This window comes from Eimeria mitis, genomic scaffold (genome assembly GCF_000499745.2).
Source record: "Eimeria mitis Houghton genomic scaffold, Emh_scaff252, whole genome shotgun sequence".
NCBI classification, from domain to species: Eukaryota; Apicomplexa; class Conoidasida; order Eucoccidiorida; family Eimeriidae; genus Eimeria; species Eimeria mitis.
The window spans coordinates 24,023-24,473 of NW_013570860.1; positions in this window are offsets into that span (position 1 = coordinate 24,023).

A 451-nucleotide genomic window follows, 5' to 3' on the forward strand; every position below is an offset into this window, starting at 1 on the left:
TATATATATATATATATATATATATATATATATATATATATATAAATATATAAATATATATATATATATAAACTGGATCTCTGTCAGTACAATAAGCCTTAGTTACATCAAAAGAAAGGCAACAACCAACCAAACCAAACAAACTAAACAAACTAAACAAACAAACAAACAAATAAATATATTTATATATTTATATATTTATATATTTATACATTTATATATATATTTATTGAGCCGTCTGTTTATACTGCATAGCTTTTTTTTTTAATATTTCTTCTACTGAGCCCATCAGCCGCTTAAAAGATCTTCTATCTAATGCTGCAACTCTACACTCTCCCTTCGCTATCACGCTTGCAGCTCGTGGCTCCCCCGTCAGCAACGCCAGCTCACCAAAGTAATCTCCTTTCTGTTTTATAAATACACAAAAAAAATATATAGAAGTTTTTAGGGG